General features: G+C 43.7%; 1 long non-coding RNA gene across 1 annotated transcript in view; it reads right to left on the bottom strand.

The window, feature by feature from the left end:
• Positions 1-743: 743 nt before the first annotated feature.
• LOC144608731 (uncharacterized) overlaps positions 744-18,766 on the bottom strand; it is a 102,965-nt gene continuing 84,942 nt past the window's right edge. Inside the window, exon 6 of the long non-coding RNA XR_013549231.1 lies at positions 744-891. This is a non-coding gene — a long non-coding RNA (uncharacterized LOC144608731). The remainder of the gene's footprint in view (positions 892-18,766) is intronic.

The raw sequence follows: 18,766 nt of genomic DNA on the forward strand, positions 1-18,766 counted from the left end.
TTCCATAACCCTCGCCCCACCCTGCTGCAAAAAGCTTCATGATTTAAAGTTGGCCCAACTCGCTTCAGATTTGGGGAGGTTTGTCTGGAGCACTAAACCGGTTAGGCAAAATGACCTGTCAACTATAATGTCGTTTTATTTTAACGATCATCATCAAAGGTTGCAACCCATTCCCTCTCCACAAAAATCTCCAACATGCTCTCGTAGAGCTAATGGTGACCAGCACCCTTAACCCCTCGACCCCGCAGGAGAGCTCGGTTACAATATCTAATGTTGACCCGGGGCTCATGTCGATAGCTGGTTGGTTCTTTACCATGTAGACACAGACCTATAGATACGAGCTTGGGAGAGACTTGAAACACAAGTTCGGATCTACGGGTTAGTGGCAGCTGGCTCTGCAATCTCCAGTCCTCCTGGCTTCTCCTCATTCTCTTTCCGACGCCACTCATCTTCTTTCCCTGATCACTGACACCAACCCTCTGCCCATCTTCCACCTCCCTCCGTTTCCTTTTCTCTAATTCGCCTTCCCCCCCCCCCCCCCCCCCCAATTTGTTTCGGCAAAGAAAATACACCTCAGCAATAAATTCCGAAAGCTTAATGTTGAGGTAAACGTACCGTAATCTAGCGTTTTCGTTTCACGTCATGCAATTTTAAATTTACACGTCTCCATATCTCTCAGATGAAAGCAGACCAAAAAAGGACAAAGGAAAAACTTTTGATAGTAAGTATAAAAATACCATTAAACCCAAAACACCAACATTGCAATCTGGCTGCTCTTGTATGTATGCAGGGACGTCTGTTGGCTTCCAGCTTCAGTTCCTGGCATTGGGCGGCGATGCCTCAGGAGATGGCGTGTTGCCTTTCAAGGCCAAACCTCTGGAGTTTGTGGTCCTATGGTATAAGTAACAACAAAAAAAAATTGTAAAAAGGCTTTAATAATAATTGACTGTTTAACTTCCAGGATCAATAACTTGGTATAATTCAGTGCTACAATCCTTCGCGATTTCTAAAACGCAAGTATAAAAAATATCTAATCCTCTGATCTTTGAGATCGAACATTAGATGGCCGTGTGTTTGTATGCAGACAAAATGAAGCTTCTTATTTAAAATTGGTTAAAGCTGAGAGATGAAGCCGCAGAATTAAGTGAAAAGTATGTCCTCATCTGAGTGCAACTGTTATTGGGAGAATTCTGGAGTGTTTGCTTTGTACCAGAGCAGGCTCCTTGGCTGGCTATCCAAGCTCCTTCTGTCTGCCAAGCCTGGACACAGGCTTTGTCTTGCTGTTTTTCACTCTCTCTCACTCTCGCTTTCTCTCTCTCTCTCTCTCTCTCTCTCTCTCTCTCTCTCTCTCTCTCTCTCTCTCTCTCTCTCTCTCTCTCTCTCTCTCTCTCTCTCTCTCTCTCTCTCTTTCTTCTCGCTCTTCCCTCTCTCACTTTCACTCTCTTTCTACCCCTCTCTCTCTCCCCCTCACTTCCCCTCACCCCCGCCTTCATTCTTAGTCCCAGAAAGAAAGAACTTGGATTAAATTTTACCGGAGGTTTTCAGTTTAAGTCTCGCAAACAGACAGACGCCCACTGAATGCAAAATTCCGAAAGGGATCTGAAATGTCCCGCCCGGACGTGGCTGTGACCACTCCCACCCCACCCCACCCCACCCCCACCCCACCCCACCCCACCCCACCACATCTTCGATGGTGAAGCCATGCTCGGAAAACACTCCGTTGAACGCAGAGACAATCGCCTCACCTTTATCCTCGCTTTCCGCCGCGAGGATGTAACGAATGACAATAATACAATCTAATTCACTTCCACAAAATCCAAACACTGGACAACTGTGTGAGAGGAGGGAAGGGATTCAAACAGACGTTCACCACAGCCCTTCGCACTCCCATCTCCCCCCCACCTCCCATTTCTTCAGCAGACGTCCTGCCTCATTGTAAAGCATGCTGCCGTTTGTGACAAGGCCTACCCTGCGACACGGAGAAACACAACCAATGTTGGACGCAGCACTGCCATCGTGCGCCCATACGTCCGCGCATGGGCACACACATGCATGTGCGCAGTCACACACATATGCAAACATATCCACACGCAAGCGTGCTCCAATGTAATTCCACATTGCAGAAAAGAGGGAGGAGAAACAGAGACACAAGCATTGGAGGGTGGTGTGGAGGGGGGAGCAAGGAACTGCTGGAATCCATTCTGTAATCCATAAAGGTCACCCAATAGACTTTTATCCTACGCATGGAATCGGTTTCCCTTGTAATTGAATTCACTGACTTCATAAGCCAGCTGTTTCTTCTTTCCAACTAAAAAAAAAATGGCACTTACAATTATTTTTCCTGCCTGACTGAGGATTAGAACGAGGATGTTTGCCATGGTCTTTCGACAAAAGGTAGCAAAACAAAGAGGAGTAAGAATTGTCATATGATATTGAGGTTAGACATGGACCCCATCCATTCCGATGCTGCCCCAAGCAAGGACCGCAGGCACCAGGCAATGCCTAGGCTCTGCATGTTCTTACGCAAATCAGTGACAGAATCACGGTTAATAGACACCCGGCGGCAGATTGAGCAAAAGATTTGCCGCCTCACAAAGGCTGGAGAATACGCGTACTCTCTCATGCGCGCACACATACACACACATACACCCGCACACCCAAATGCACACACGTACGCACCGACTTTGCTACACGATTATATGTAAACTCTTCTCTCCCTCCAGATCTTAAGCTGTAAATAAGGACGAAAGGTTGGATAGAAAGGAGGTAGAGAGCAAGAGTGAGAGAGCGAGAGTGAGAGAACGAGAGAGCGAGAGAGCAAGAGAGCACGCAAAGGGCTTATTGTGGATCTTGGCACAAATCGTGAAGCTGAACAATCTGAATTTCAAAATCAGATGGTACCCTGTGAATCTTGAATGCAAAGAGAGGACAAAACTGCTTTGAAATGCAGTTCTGGTGCCAAGTAATTTTAACACTTTCGAGTCAAGAGGCCCAGGTTAGGAAAGCAAAAACGATAGGGTGATCAGAGTCTATCATGTTTGCATGCTAGCACCGTGTCAGAGGCAGACAATATGAAGTAACTCTCGTTCTGTAAAGATATTAACAGTTGTCCCGATTTGCACCCATTACTTATCCGTTCAAAACGGAGACTTTCGTCGAGCCTTAAAAATCGAGATCTCCATTCACAGTGTTCACTGCCGTTTTAATAAAACAATGGCGACGGAATACAAAGGGGAAAATGTTTGAAAACGGAAGCGAAAACGAATAGAAATAAACCCTTTGCCCCCCAAAAATATGACCTGGGCACTCTGTGTCCGAGGCACGATTGTCTTTAACTCACCAGGAACGTCCAAACATTCCCAATATTGTTTTACGCTGCACAGTGGGGTGAGAAGCTGGGGTCTTTTTGGAAGAAGGGCCAAGGATTCATTCAGCGATTGTCCAGTCGTGGTCGATGCAAACAGAATAAAAAAGAAGGCTTCTTTACACCAAAATAAATAAGTAAATAAAGCGGATATAGTGAGCCCACACCTTTGAGAAGAAAAAAAAATTTAAATTTGTTTTTTAACGCCAACTGAAACTAACCTTCCCACCCCTCACACCTAAAAGCAAAACCCCCCAAAAAGTCGTCTAGCGTCCCAGAACTGTTGTTCTGGTGTCTGGTTTAACTGCGCATCAAGAGGCAACATCTGTTTGTAAAATCGCCAACACTGAGCCTTTCGATTTTTCTTGGCATGCGTTTTAGAAGCACAGAGCCATGACAGGGAGGAGAGAGTGTACAAGCAGCTCAACAGCACCACAACGCATTTCATAATCCCATTTTTTTCTCAGTCGTTCAGGTTTAACAAGCGGCCTCTTCCTATGAATTAACAGCTGGATTGGAGGCACAGAGATCCAACATACCTTCACCCAGTAAGGACAAGGCAGTTCCTGAAGGAGCTCTTTCTCCCCCTCTCTCTTGCGATGTCAACGACTAATTTTTATTGTATGTGTGTACGCACGGAAGGGGGTGGGGGAGTGTTTGGGTGCGGGGGGGGGGGGAGGGGGGGGTTGTGGCACAGTGGAAGACTGATGCTTCTTTGCACAATCTTTTCGGTACCAACTGAGGAAAAAAAAGGGTGTTTGTGGGGTGCGGCTTGGGGGCGGATAAGGACAGCACAGAATGACTGAAAACTGAAGAGGCTTGCCAACTCTGTGGCCAGAAGCGGGTTGAGATCAAGAGAGGACAATGTGCAACGATAGGAAGAAAGAAAGAGAGAGAGAGAGAGAGAGAGAGAGAGTGGGAGAGGAAAGTGAGGGACCATGATGACATGATAGAGGCAGAGATCGAGCTGGGGAGAGAGAGAGAGCGAGAGAGGGAGTGCGAGAGAGCGAGAGAGGGAGTGCGAGAGAGCGAGAGAGGGAGTGCGAGAGAGGGAGGGAGAGAGAGAGAGAGGGAGAGAGAGAGAGAGAGAGAGAGAGAGAGAGAGAGAGAGAGAGAGAGAGAGAGAGAGAGAGAGAGAGAGAGAGAGAGAGAGAGAGAGAGAGAGAGAGAGAGAGAGAGAGAGAGAGAGAAAGAGAGAGAGTGAGAGAGAGATAAAGAGAAAAAGAAAGAGAGAGAGAAAAGGACGGAGAGAGAAACGAGACTGGGAGATTGAAAGCAACAGAGGGAAAATGGAGAGGTTGTTAGGGAGAAGGAAAGGGGAGAGAGCAGGACAGCAAGGGGAAGATAGGGAGAGAGAGAATGTGAAAAAGCAATGAAGAGATAAATGATGAGGAAAGAGGGTGCAATAGCGAGAGGTAGAGAGAAAAGATGATAATATGAGAGACAATGAAAGGAAGGGCAAGAAAAAACAAAAAAATACATGCGGTGTGCATCAGAGACGGCTTCAATTATTTAAAAAAATACTGGGGAATATTTTTCAATAGATAAAGAAGGATACAGCATATAATTAGACATAAAATATTCTGGGTAAATGAATATCTACTCCTAAAATGCCCTCACACAGAACAAATGCGTACAGAATAACCAGGCATGTTACTATGGAGACTTGTGTAAACTCTTGAGCACAGGCATGAATCTTGGCCTTTCCCCCATTTCCCATCTTGCATTCTGCTCACGGAATACTGCGGCAGCGTTACACCAATCATGGACATTAATCTCCAGCTTCAAATGTGCTGACTGGGAAGGAAGCAGCTCGGGATCATTTTTCAAACTGAAAACCTAATTTGCAGCTTCGCACTGGCAGACAGACAGACAGACAGACACATACACAGTGTTCAAGAAAGTAAATCAAAATAAAGGGCTGTTTAGGCAAAGGGAGAATTCAAATGGAGTACAGTGTGAGACGCACCACCTTTCTCCCTCTCCCCTGCCTTGCCCTCTTCTCCACATATCTGTCTGACTTATCACCTGCGCTCTCTCACCTAATCTTCCAACGCCCAAGTCTGGTGCCAGGCAGATGAGATGTCAGAAGAGCCACCCACCGGCTCTCTTGTAAGAGTGGTGAACATTTTAACAGGCAGGGACAATGGATTGTTCATACCCTTATGGTTTGGTCAGTGGTTTGAAGGCAGCAACAAATCTGAAGGCAACATCAGCCAAGCAAAACCCCAGGCCGAGCAGGATAAGCAAGCTTCAATTAGGTTTTTTTTTCAAGAGAAGACACAGAAACTAGTACTTTCAATTTTGTAGATGCCGTGATTTTGTTTACATTTTCCGTACATTCTTTGCCATCGTCCACATCCCGTGGTGCTTCCAACAGCGTGATTAGCGGAAGGCATTAACATGTTCAGATATCCAATTAAACTTTGCCCACATTATTAGTGATGGGGGTAAATTGAGTATTACTGTTGTGCTCGTGCTAGTGCCAGGGAACGATTCCAGCCTTGAAAACATTGGAACATTCAGAGTAAAATAATACAGGGAAATATTGTCCTTCCTCGTCCTCAACCCATTCCTTCTTCAGTAAACGGAGTACGCTCAAAGATCAAGAATACAATATTGGCCTTGCAACAATTTGGGGTCACTCTGGCCCCCAACTGTGTCTTCCCTCGCCCCATTTAGATTTGCATGTTAGATTAATCTTCATGGTACACAAAAATCGCATCTTTCTCGTTCTGGGATACACAATGCAAGCGCACACATCTATTTCTGAGCAGCCATTCCGTGATTCTGGCCTCAGATCCTGTATTCTGATATCTCCATGCAAAACTGCCTGAAATGGGTTAAAAAAATTTTTTGAAAAGAGAGAAAAAAAAAAGTTGTCTGGAACCGAACTCTTGCCTTCTGTGATTTAACAGCGAAGAGCACAAGACAAGCTGGCTGCATAGCAACCTTAGATTGGCAGGCAGCCAACTCATTTCACTAGCAATTGATTGTGGCACTTAGCCATCAGACCAGGGCCTCAAAGACCAGTACCATCATGCATCTGACATTCACAGCCTGGCCCTCTGCCAAAGATAAATTCTCTATTAAAAGAGAGAGAGAGAGAGAGAGAGAGAGAGAGAGGGAGAACAAGAGATGGAGAGCTGCTAAATGCTGATTTAAAATGAAAGATAATACCTGGCCAGGCAGCATCGAGAGGTCTGCGCTGTCTCTCTCTACATGACTGTATCTTTCGCTTTTCACTTGTCAGCCTGCTTCACATGACTTCAGTTTTGTCAGTATGTACCCTGGCAAATAAACCACGAGACTAAGCATTCGACGGCGCTCTGCTATTCACTGTTCCCTAACCTTAGTTAACTCTCCACCCACTTTTCTGGCTCAAGCCCTTTGCAAGCCAGAGGAAGCAGGGTGCTGAGTGCAAATGCTGATCACCTACGGCACATAGTGGCCTCTGAACTTTCCTCCCCGCTCATTAAATGGATTTTTTAAAGCTGCATTAGTACTTCTAGTTGATTCTCCGATTGGGGAACCTGATTAAGGTCCGATTCTCTTGTGAGCGTAGAGTTTCTGATTCAAAATATAAATCTCCAGTTTAGATTTACAATGAAATCAATCAACGCAGTCATATTTCCACACCTTCTTGCATGTTTTAACAGATGGTTAATCCTGTTAGCCATGTCATTGATCCTTTCATTAATTCACATTTTGTTGCCCCTACATCATTAACATTTAGTAAATTTATATCCTCTTCTCTAATAATCTTTTCAAAAGGGGCAGCTTTGTTGCGTGTAAAGAGGTATTTGCTTCACTAACAATGTTTCTTCTCAAACACAAAGGCAGTTGTAATCAGTCACCATGTCCTTGCACTGTCATTGTTGGCAACTCTTCTTTCTCCAAAACCAAAATCACTCTCCCATAATCAGGTGTAGGAAAATAACTGCAGGTGCTGCTTCAAATTGAAGGTAGACACAAAATGCTGGAGTAACTCAGCGGGTCAGGCAGCATCTCGGGAGAGAAGGAATGGGTGACGTTTCGGGACCCAAAATGTCACCCATTCCTTCTCTCCCGAGATGCTGCCTGACCCGCTGAGTTACTCCAGCATTTTGTGTCTACCTCCCATAATTAGTGTCCCTTCAAATAAAAAAGGAAAAAAGTCAGCAGAACGTAGTTATATATTGATGTGAGTGCGAGCCTGATTGGGAATCACAGTGAGTGTGACAGTGTGCTTGTCTGTGTGTAATCTGAATGTAAAAGTAAGCGTGACGTAGGTCAGAGTGAGCCCAGTATGTGGGTGAGCTGAGTCTGCAAGTGATCACGATGCGGTCAGTGTGAGTGTTGCGTGTGGCAGTCTGGGATGAGTGAGCACAAGCTGATTGTGAGAATAATTCTGACATGGGTGTGAGCTGAGTGTGTGCGATTCAGTGTTTGCTTGTGTGTGTGGGAACCTAAAATACAGGATAAACGTCAATGGATGCACTTAATGTGGATCGTCAGAAAGCATTTGATAATTCCAGTCCGTCAGTTTTAAAAAGATCCCGGAAATGCAGGAAAATGAGTGAATTGGGGTCGTAGGAAAAGAATAGGCCGTGACTATGACCATGTGCAAAGGTCAGCTTTGGGCCAACTTCTCAATGCAATAATTAAAGGACAAAAAAAATAAAAAAATTGCTTGTGTACTGACAAAACCAAAGCAAATAGGTTGCATTTCCATTTGGAATAAGACAAAGACCATTCTAAATGGTGGAAAGTTAGAACCCATGGAGGTTCAAAGAAACCAGAGGGTCTCTTACAAGAATCACCAGTATCAGCAGAAAATATTGAGTAAGACTAAATTATTCCATCTTGCAGATTGAAGTACATGTGGGTAGGTCATGATACCGTTTTATGAAGATTGGGCAAGACACCTTAAGAAGGGCAAAAAGTCCTTGAAGATGTTGCCTAGGGGTAACAGATAACCTGGGATCCATGGGCTAAATTACAAGCAGAAATTACAGAAGCTAAGTTGATTTCCCTCGAATTTAGTAAACTGAGGCATCATTTGATTCAAATTTTCAACATCTTAATGACAAAAGGTGGGGTCAATGGAAATAAACTATCTCCAACAGTTGCTGTGGCTGGAACTAAGGAGATTTAAACCAAAATTAGAACCACACTTTACAGAAGTGATATTTGAAAATACTTCAATATACAGAGATGAGGGGAGCAGAGAATTGGAACTTTCTTCTGCAAATAGCAAATTATACCAGCTCATCGGTATGCAAAAGCCCCGTGGAAACACTTTGAAGACAGGTCAGAAGGGGTGATGGATTCTTCTTGGTATCCCCGGGACAAATATTGGTCCCTCAAAACAATCATTGTTATTTTTCTGACCATGAGCCATGATCACATTGAATGGCGGTGCAGGCTCGAAGGGCCGAATGCACCTATTTTCTATGTTTCTATGAGAGCTGGCTACCGCAACTAGATGATTGAGGTCAGTAGAGGTATGGGAACTTCACAAACTACTTTTCCCTCTGAGTCACTTATCATCCAGACCTAGACAGATACTGCCGAACATCTCAGGGTCACAATTCTGAGTCTTCCTACCTGCCAGCACAGTGAGATGACTTTCACCACGCGGGCCACAGTTGTTTATGAATAAGAACCCCAACCTTCCCATTGCTAAGCAAGGAAGAGCAATAAATATTGGACCTTGCCTTTGATAACTACATCTCATGTCAGCGGTGGACTCTGATGCATAAAACCTTAGGTCAATAGGAATCATCAACTAATGGAGAGCACTGGGATAAACGTAACATTGACGAATAGGTAGGTCTGGTTTTCATTTCACAACTATTGATTCCTGTGAGTACAAAAAAGCTCCATGTGGGATGATATATTGAGGGAATACTGCATTGTTGGGATTCCAGGGGTAAAAAATCCATCTTCAGTCACATACATTTAAATGTGTAAGAAGGAACTGCAGATGCTGGTTTAAACCGAAGATAGACACAAAAAGCTGGAGTAACTCAGCGGGACAGGCAGCATCTCTGGAGAGAAGAAACGAGTGAACGTTTCGGGTCAAGACCCTTCTTCAGATTTAAATGTTCTGCACAGGAGCAAATGGAGCTAGATTAAGGCCAAATTTATACCCACTGTAATTTAACTTCCCTCTACTTGATAGGTGTATGCAAAAACCACATGGGACCATTTTGAAGACAGGACAGAGGGATTGATAGATTCTGCTTGGTATTCTTGGAACAAATATTGATCCTCAAAACAATAAATTATCCCATCATTGTCATTTTGTTATCCATGGGTTTTGGCTGGTGCATTTTTATCAGTGAGTGCACATCTAAGTACTTAATAGACTGAAAATTACCTTGACGTGATCTGACATTGACAAAAGTGTTACATAAACAGAAACTGTGCTTTTATTATAAAAGGATAACAATTATGACTGTGACCCACTACAAAATTGTTTCATTTTAGCATACATTGTGATATGACAGTCCCTCATGGACAGCTAATCCAGAGGATTAAAATGTTTGGGATGCACAGTGAGTTGGTTTAGATTCACAACTGGTTTGTACATTGAAGACAGAGGATTGCGGTGGAAGGGTGTTATTCCGGTTGGAGGTTTGTGACCAGTGGTGTTCCACAAAGATCAGTACTGGGATATCTGTTTGTGATTTATATATAATGATTTAGACAAAATTGTAAATGGTTGCTTAGTAAGTTTGTAGATAAAGATCATTTACTGACGTGGATGGAGCAATGGCAGATGGAGTTTAATCTGAGCAAGTGTGAGGTGTTGCAATTTGGGAGGGGAAATGTCAGGGGAAAATAGACAGTTAATAACAAGACCCTGAATAGCTTTGATATTCCAAGGGATCATGCAGTCCAAGCTTATAGCTCCCTGAATGTAGCAACACAAGTAGGTAGAGTGGTAAAGAAGGCATATGTATACTTGGCTTCATCGTTCAGGACATTGATTATAAGAGTCAGGAAGTCACATTGCATTTTCATAAAGCTTTTGGAGCATTGAATGCAATTCTGGCCATCCCATTACAGAAAGGACATAGAGGCTCTGGAGAGGGTGCAGATGTCATTTACCAGGATGCTGCCTGGATTAGAGGGTATTAACTATGTCGAGGTTGGATAAATTTGGACTGTTTTTCTCTATAGCACTGGAGGTTGAGGGGATTCACACTGATAGAAGAATAATAAAAGTAAGAGAGACATAGACAGTCAGAGCTTTTTCCCCAGGGTGAGAATGGCAAAGGCTCAAGGGCATAGTTTTAAAGTCAGGGGGGAACATTTACGGATGTGCGGGGCAAATGTTTTGCTTGGTGGATGGTGAATGGATAGAGCTCTTAAGGATAGCGGAGTCAGGGGGTATGGGGAGAAGGCAGGAACGGGGTACTGATTGAGAATGATCAGCCACGATCACATTGAATGGCGGTGCTGGCTCGAAGGGCCGAATAGCCTCCTCCTGCACCTATTGTCTATTGTCTATTGGTGGATGCCTGCAACACTTTGCCAGGGTGGTGGTGGAAGCTGATAGGATAGTAATGCTTAAGAGGCTGGCACTTGAATATGCAGGGAATGAAGGGGTATAGATCACGAGCAGGCAGAATGTATTAGTTTAATTTGGCATTGTGTTGGGCACATATATCATAGACCGAATGGCTGTTTCCAAAGTGTACTGTTTTATATTCCATGTGTGACTTGCTTTATTATTAGTTTAAACCTTAAACATCCATGTGGATCCTTCTTCATGCATTTTAAAGAATGAAATGAAGATTCACATTTCTACAGGTTAATGCACTGTACTGCATTGGGAATGTTGACCTTGGGCTATGTACTGAAGTTTCTAAAGTGTGACTTGAGCCCCAAATCTCCTCAACTTGAAGAGGAAGTATGGCCCACTGAGCCACAATGACACAATGATGGTTTCATTAATGGATTGGAGGAGGGCCATGGTGAGGTGTAGAGATGGCATCGAATATCTTTGATCCTCACGGCCTCTGGAATCCTTTCCGGCTCCATTCACCCGTGTGGGACTCAATCAAAAAGATTGAACAATACCGCAAACTGTACTCATGAAGCAATGATTAAAAGCAGTTGCAGAATCCAAAAGCTGGATTAGTGCCCTCCCAGAATCCATCTGGTCTGGTTTAATGCACTGAAAAAGCTCTCCAGAACATCGCTAATGTGCTACATTGGTTTACGACTTCATGTTTCTGGACATGAAGAGCAACAGATAGAATGATGGGGTGCAGAGAATGAGATTTCCAATGATGCTCCTCCAAGGGCGGCACGGTAGCGCAGCGGTAGAGTTGCTGCTTTACAGCGAATGCAGCGCCGGAGACTCAGGTTCGATCCTGACTACGGGTGCTGCACTGTAAGGAGTTTGTACGTTCTCCCCGTGACCTGCGTGGGTTTTCTCCGAGATCTTCAGTTTCCTCCCACACTCCAAAGACGTGCAGGTATGTAGGTTAATTGGCTGGGCAAATGTAAAAATTGTCCCTAGTAGGTGTAGGATAGTGTTAATGTGCGGGGATCGCTGGGCGGCACGGACTTGGAGGGCCGAAAAGGCCTGTTTCCGGCTGTATATATATGATATGATATGATATATGATCTCAAATATCTGTGCAAGCAGTGAAGGAGCAGAACAACACTGGACCTCATGGTTGCTGGGCTGTGCTCAAAAGACAAGCAGAAGGATAGTCATCCAGGAATTATTGTAATATGCCCTAGTTTGAGATCTAGTACCTCATCTCAGACCCCTCGGCTGTCATACAGTCTTACAGTGTGGAAACAGGCCTTTCGGCCCAACTTGCCCACACAATCAGTCATTGTAAATTGGACAAGAATCTGCCCTTCATTCGTGACCGTACCATGGCCACTGAGGCCTGTGGATGTCGATCCAAAGAAAGGTAATTCACCTAAATCTTCCATTTGGAATCAATGCCTAATAAAAGGTTGTGGTTGATCCATGCACATTTGTCAATTCTAAAACTGTCAGCTCTTTGTTGTCCAATTTATTCCAACAATTTCCAAGAACTTGGCAGGTTAACTCTGCAAAGTCTCTTCAAAGACAATCAGAAAACACTCATGTGGAATTTGATGGGACCATTCTTGACACACGTCTCAGTGCCAACCTGTGCACACGGTAGACCCTCACTACTTAGCTGGAGCCCATTCAATCCATCAAACCTCGGCCAGCTCTTTGAGAAAGCTGTCTCAGCATCTCTCCATCTTTCACCTGCCCCCAAGAAAAGCTACCTTCTGGGTTAAGTTTTTCCTCATCCATCATAATATAGACAATAGGTGCAGGAGGAGGCCATTTGGCCCTTCGAGCCAGCACCGCCATTCAATGTGATCATGGCTGATCATTCTCAATCAGTACCCCGTTCCTGCCTTCTCCCCATACCCCTGACTCCGCTGTCCTTAAGAGCTCTATCTACCTCTCTCTTGAATGCATTCAGAGAATTGGCCTCCACTGCCTTCTGAGGCAGAGAATTCCACAGATTCACAACTCTCTGACTGAAAAAGTTTTTCCTCATCTCCGTTCTAAATGGCCTACCCCTTATTCTTAAACTGTGGCCCCTTGTTCTGGATTCCCCCAACATTGGGAACATGTTTCCTGCCTCTAACGTGTCCAACCCCTTAATAATCTTATACGTTTCGATAAGATCTCCTCTCATCCTTCTAAATTCCAGTGTATACAAGCCTAGTCGCTCCAGTCTTTCAACATATGATAATCCCGCCATTCCGGGAATATCTTCTCATATGGCGTACAATTATTGCTGAAATGCACTCCAATTAAGTTCTTTGGTATGCTTACCGCGATACAGGACATTTATAATGCAATCTACATTTGCTTTATTTCTTCCTAAAATGTAACTTTTCATCCTAAGATAAACAGAAATAAATTTTGAAAATTACAACATTTTAAATGACGACCATTCCTACTTTCACCCATTGGTTTCTGGTAGGAGAGAGAACAGGGCTTATATCTCATCTACTTCACGAGCTAACTCGTGCTATTGCCACAAACCCTCATGAGAGTGTGGCGAAACCCCTGGAATTCTCATTACCTGCAAAACAAACAGTGCATTTGGGAGAGGAGGAAAACATTAAAGCGCAGTAATTAATGATGACTCCAAGTACCTTTTTGCTGTCCTCCTTACCCTAGATGGAGTAATAATACGGGCCTGTAGCGTCCATGGCCAAATGGAAGTGTCAGGTTGCGTTGAGATTCTTTACACCATCAACACTCCAGCCTAAGTCAGAAAGCTCAGCAGGTCAGCATATGATCCTATCTGACACTTCATCACAGTGATGAAGAGATTTGGAGGGAAGCCCAGTTCATAATTTAAGTGAAGTGTTAAGCCATGTCTTTTCATACTATACAGATGGTGCAAAGGATGCCACCACACAAAGTCTCCAAGAGTTCTAGTTTGCATTTACCCCTCAAGCTGGATGACCTGCTCCTTTAGTCCACCACTTATTGTGGAATCTTGCTTTGTGCAACCAATTACATTTCCCACGATGCAATATGGACCATTCTTCAAAAGTACTTCATTGCCTGTTAAATACTTTGACACATTCTAAAGCTATGGAAATGCTCGTTTTCCCATTTGATATCCGCTTGCTTCATTCTGAGACTGATACCATGCGAAACACCAATTAATAACTTGCAGGAACTTTAATTTCCTGGTGATAAATTATCAACTACAAAATCCGCAGGAGTTAGAACGTTTAGCACGGAGAAATGGAGAAATCATTCTGTGTTTCTTTTGTCTCACCCTGACCTGTACGATCTTCTAAAATCCCAGAAGAAAAGAGCTGGAAACTATCATCTTCATTTTTCACGTTAATTCGTTTGAATGTGTAAATCATGTATTAGGAAAGTTCAACACAAAACACACATACCCCTAGTAATTCAGGGACAGTTTAATTACAATGCTGCATTAACCAGCATGATATAATTTGTGGGCATCACAGTGGTGCAGCTGGTAAAGCTGCTGCCTCCCAGTGACAGAGACTCGGTTCGATCCTGACCTCGGGTACTACCTATGTGAAGTTTACACGTTCCCCCCTGTGACTAGGTGGGTTTCCTCCAGGTGCTCTGGTTTCATCTTTCATCCCAATGAGGTGCAGGTTTGTAGGTCAAATGACCTCTGTAAAATTGCCCCTAATGTGTGGGGAGTGGTTAACATAGAGCTGGTGAGAACGGGGATCGATGGTCAGCGAGACTTGGTGGACGGAAGAGCCTGTTTCCAATGCCGAATCTCTAAATTAAACTAAACTCAACAGACAGAAATTAAAATCAGCATCCATAAATGGGCTGAATGATAATGGTCTGAAGAAGGGGCTCGACCCGAAACGTCAGTCTGAAGAAGGGGCTCGACCCAAGACGTCAGTCTGAAGTAGGGTCTCGACCCGAAACGTCGCCCATTCCTTCTATCCAGAGATGCTGCCTGGCCCGCTGACTTACTCCAGCATTTTGTGTCTATCTTAAAAGATAATGGCAACGGTAATGGAATAATGCAACAAAGGATGAAATTCCATTCAACTTCTTGTACCTTTTTAAAGGATTTTCTAACAGGCAGCAAAATGGCTTCTCCAGGAAAGGAGAGGCCATTTTCAGGCATAGGGGACAATGAATGAATGGTCAGTGGCTGATCCACACCTTGGGCCAAATTTGATTTCTGAGATTATCAGGAGTTTGGGAATTCAGACATTCATTTCAGTATCATTGAGCCAAACGGCATAATAAAAAATATCCAAACTTCCCATTCATGATCGCTATTGCGTAACCTGGAAATATTATTGATCTTTTGTCCTCTGCCACATGTTCACTGCCCAGTTCTCTTGGAATGAGGGTAAGATGCCACATGACAAGACAAACCAGTATGCTTTGAAATAACAACGCACATTTTTACGACACTTTAACAGTGTAAAAAGTCACCAAGGCACTTCAAAGCAACAGAATCAGACAAAAATTTACACCGAATTACATAAGAATATAATAGGGCAGATGATCAAAAGTTTGATCAAAGGGGCAGGGTTTAAGGAGTGTCTCGGAGTGGCATGGAAACCGAAAGGTTTAAGAAGGGATTTTCAGAGCACAGGGTGGTAGCAGCTGCAGGCACGACAGGGGAAGAGATAAACTGAAAGATAGAAAGGAAAGCAGAGTTTGTGGGGGTTAACCCCCCCTTGCCCCCAACCCCCCATCACCCAAGCCTATTCTTTCATGTTCGCAAAAATTGAAAGGAGTACAAAGCTGACACGAACTGTCTGTTACCATGAGCAGCCAGAATCGTGGCACCTTCAGGATTAGTGACTGCATTCATGGTTACACAAAGCTAATGTAAAAAGTGCATGATATATGGATTGGTGTCTGGGGGAAATTTTCCGCGAATTCCAATCTCGGTAGGTGGAGATCAAAGTGGGAAAGCATTCACCACACTATCCTTCTGAAACTGGCTGTCTTTCTTCTCGATTTTCTTACTTCCCACACTTTGCTGATAATGCAGGAGGACTTTAGTTCTTTACGGTATTTCTCTTCAGTTCATGTACACCCCCCCACTAACTCTTCCTCCTTCCTCCCTACATTTACTGCCCACACTCTTGCCTATTCAGTCCCAACCACTAGAATGTGTGGGTGTTCTTATATCACAGCAACCTTTCCCTCCCTCCCACTGATTGCAGATGCTTCATTTCAAGAACACTGGCATTTAACTGCTTCTGCACTACTTGCTGTCTTCCACACAGTCCAATATTCTCCCCTTTGCATTAAGTTGCAGCTGTTGGAGCATTATTCTGCACCCAACGCTGCTACTTGGTAGAGCATGACGTTCAACTGTCTTGAGTAGGAAGGAACTGCAGATGCCGGTTTACACTGAAGATGGACACAAAATGCTGAAGTATCTTAGCGGGACAGGCAGCATCTCTGGAGAGAAGGAATGGGTGATGTTTCGGGTCAAGACCCTTCCTCGGACGGTCTTCACAGGTTATAGATGCCAAGGCATTGTTGTGAAGAACCTTGGGCTTTTGTCCAAGGGAAATAGCCTGGCCATTATGTCTGAGGTACGAAACCTCTTTAACCTGAGAGGGGTGAATTGTGTTAAAGCTGTACTCCAGAGGGCCACGGATGCTTGATCATTGAGTATATTCAAGGTAAGGAACAATAGTTCTTTGGACACCATGCGGATTAAGTGGGAATGTGAAGAGAATCGCAGATAAGCCAAAGTCATATTGAATATTAGTAAGGCTTCCGGGGCCTTCGCCTGCTTCTATTCTTTTTTGTTCTAAATTGCGAGTTTTTCCTCATGTTCTAACCAATATGTATTCTCCAACCAACATCATTAAAAAATTGTTCGTTGATAATTACTCCATTTATGGTTCTGGGAGCTTGCTGCAAATTGTCTGCTTCGTTTCCCCTTTTACAACAATAAATCTAATTCAAAATGTACTTTGTGGGTTATAAAGGACTTACAACACTCTGACTTTGCAAAACATAAGCTTTGAAGTCTTTCCAGCGTCTCTTTGTTGTATATAATCTACCCACTGATACTGGGTTTGGGTTTTGCTCGGGTTTTCCACGTGACTCTGGACCGCACATACAAGTCCCCGACCTGTACACTATTTCAAAGAATCCGTGTCAGTGCAAAGATTTGTCCTGCGTTATGGTATTTGTCCAGTGGTTTAATTCAGGTTAGTTTTGGGGACAGAGCATTGAAATAGGCCCTTCAACGCACTGAATCCACATGGACCGTCCAGGCCCACTCACGTTAGTTCATTATTATTCCTCATATTTACAAGATTGTTAGACGATTCTATTCTCCTCTCTGTCCCTACATCTTTCTGGGAAGAAAAGATGACTGAGGTGAGAATGGGAATGGGAATGGAAATGGACAGATGAATGGATTGGGATAGAAAAGTTGGGAAAGAAGAATCATATTATCAGTGAAGAGAGCAATGATGGAGGTGATTTGGTGCATTGTCTCTGTGGGATAGCACTTTGAACGAACAATTCAATTGGTACCACAGACCTTGCTCTCTCTTTACATCCCTGCACATTTTTACCTTTGTCCAATGTTTTTACATTGATCATACTTCCATTACCCTCACAATAAACACATCTCCTTGGGTTCTTTTACCAATAAATTAAATCTGCATTTTGTGATCTGCAACCAGAAGCTAGAGGGATGAGATGGCACTGGCTGGGATTGAGGTTAAGGAGAAATTCAAGATATGGCACAGAGAAAGATGGAAAAAATGTTGAAGCAGGAAGGGTTGAGCGGGAACAGAAAGGGAAAAGCAAAAGCATTAGTCACACAAAATATATGATTAATCATTTGGTCATCAGGCCCAAAATATTGAAAAATAAATTTTTATTCAATGAAGAATGGTTTCTATGGTCAGCTTATTTCGTAACAATTATGAAAAAATAATTGCACTCAATTTGAAGCACAATTATCTTTTAACATTTCACTCCATGTTTTGCATTAATTGTGTTCCCTGGTATTACTGCAAATTCTCCTGGTATTGGGTTTCAGCTTAGAACAATCTGCTGTGTGTTCTCCTCCAAAGCCACAAGATTAGAGGCTCACTCATCAATGGTGGCTTTTTCTCAACGTCAGTGAAGGGTCAGCAGTGGCTAATTCTGTGGAAAACGAGTCAACCTTACTCCAGCAAATGAAAACTTCCAATACCGTTGCTCTATTTGTCTTTCCAAAGCTAATATTTGATGATTTTCCTCTCTTCTTCCATTGATTTATTACATCAGATCTTTAAATATTACTAGTTAGGTCCCATTGTGTTCAATTGTGGGCACTACATGGCAGGGAGATGCAAGGGGTTAGAGAAGGCATCTGCAAATGTTAAGGGGGAATTCTGGGGTGATGGATTTCAGAAACAGAGAGGCTGATGATGGAGGGAAAACAGGCCCTTCAGCCCAACATGCCCACGCCGGCCACAATGTCCCATCTACACTTCCCGTCACACCTGCCTGCAATTGGCCCATAACCCTCTAAATCGCTCCTATCCATATACATGTCTAAACCTTTCATAATCATTGTGATCGTACCTGCCTCAACTAACTCCTCCAGCAGCTTGTTCCATACACCTACCTCCCTTTGTGTTAAAAAGTTGCCCTCAGGGTCCTATTAAATCTCCCCCCCCCCCCCCCCCCCATCACCTTAAACCTATGTCCTCCTATTCTCGATTCCCCCGCTCTGGTAAAAGACTGTGCATTTACCCTACCTATTCCTCTCATTATCATGTACACCTCTATAATGTCACCCCTCATCCTCCTGTGCTCCAAGGAATAAAGTCCTAGCCTGCTCAACCTCTCTCTAAAATTCTCCGAAGAAAAGTTGATATTAAGAAGAGATCTAATAG

Source organism: Rhinoraja longicauda, chromosome 32 (genome assembly GCF_053455715.1).
Source record: "Rhinoraja longicauda isolate Sanriku21f chromosome 32, sRhiLon1.1, whole genome shotgun sequence".
Classification (NCBI taxonomy): Eukaryota; Metazoa; Chordata; class Chondrichthyes; order Rajiformes; family Arhynchobatidae; genus Rhinoraja; species Rhinoraja longicauda.